At 38.1% G+C, this 1,056-nt stretch overlaps 1 protein-coding gene across 1 annotated transcript in view; it reads right to left on the bottom strand.

The window, feature by feature from the left end:
* Nucleotides 1–1,056, bottom strand: part of LOC107715987 (WD repeat-containing protein 43-like) — a 24,958-nt gene that overhangs the window by 21,349 nt on the left and 2,553 nt on the right. The gene's annotated exons all lie outside the window — the stretch shown is intronic.

Genomic DNA, 1,056 nt, shown 5'->3' with positions numbered 1-1,056 from the left:
TTTGACAGATATTGCAATTGCGATTTGATTTGCGATTTTACATTTGCAGAGTCAAGCTTCAGCTCAATATTGTCAATAATGTGCAGCACATTATGGGTATCATTACCCTGCTGAAAAAAACAATAGAAACCATCAGAGAAATTTTTATAGTTTCCATTAAACCATTACAAAATTCCTTTTTGTTTTGGGCATTATTCCAATAGGAATTACTGTTGTTCTATTGGTTGCCATCTGCCAGATTACATCCCACCAATATAATCCATCAAATAGACACCATTATAGTTTACATTAAAACCAAACAAATTCCCATTATAACCCTGAAATCCATAAAATTTGTTATTGTGTTTTGGGAGGGGTTCTATTGTTTGTTTCTTCATCAGGCAAGATTATAATGGTATAACTACTTTTACAGAATTAACTTAATTACTGAATTTCACAGAAAATATTTTTTTATTTTTTTATAAATAAAGAACTATTTCTTAAGTCAATTATTAAAGTATTACATATGTTACATAGGCTGGTTTATTCGTTTTTGTTTTAAACGCGGAGCCAGGCGCGAGTCCACACTGGTTGCGCGCGTGCGTCAAGCCTCATCCATACTGCCAGATGCTCTCGCCGGTGCGGAGCGTGCGGAGCCGGGTGCGAGTATAAACGAGCATTACGAGACGTCGGCTCGTCCGTGACGCGCCGCATGGGGCGCGTGGGGCAGAGAGGAGCGAGTATGAGAAGCATTCACAGACACAGGCTGTGTGTGCGCTCTTCTGAATTGGGAATAGCCAACATGCATTATAAACTTATTTCAAATTAATCTGTTGGGGAGATAAAATGTGTAAGATAACGTTCACGTACTAAAAACATCGAAGAATGTATCTTTTATTCTCCAGTACTGAAAACAGAACCGATAAGGGAGCTTTTGATATGCGCTGTGACACAGCTCTTGGAAATTACGTACCTTTTTTGTTCGTTGTCTGTCATTTCGAAACTTAAGTTGCATACAGTTTTCTTTAGTTTTAATTTGCCTAACTATCGATCTGACCCAGTAGACACCATAATCCC

The sequence above is a fragment of the Sinocyclocheilus rhinocerous genome, unplaced genomic scaffold (assembly GCF_001515625.1).
Source record: "Sinocyclocheilus rhinocerous isolate Xijiao unplaced genomic scaffold, SAMN03320098_v1.1 scaffold749, whole genome shotgun sequence".
NCBI classification, from domain to species: domain Eukaryota; kingdom Metazoa; phylum Chordata; class Actinopteri; order Cypriniformes; family Cyprinidae; genus Sinocyclocheilus; species Sinocyclocheilus rhinocerous.
Note: the sequence above shows the minus strand (reverse complement) of the source record. Positions and strands in the feature narration are given on the sequence as shown.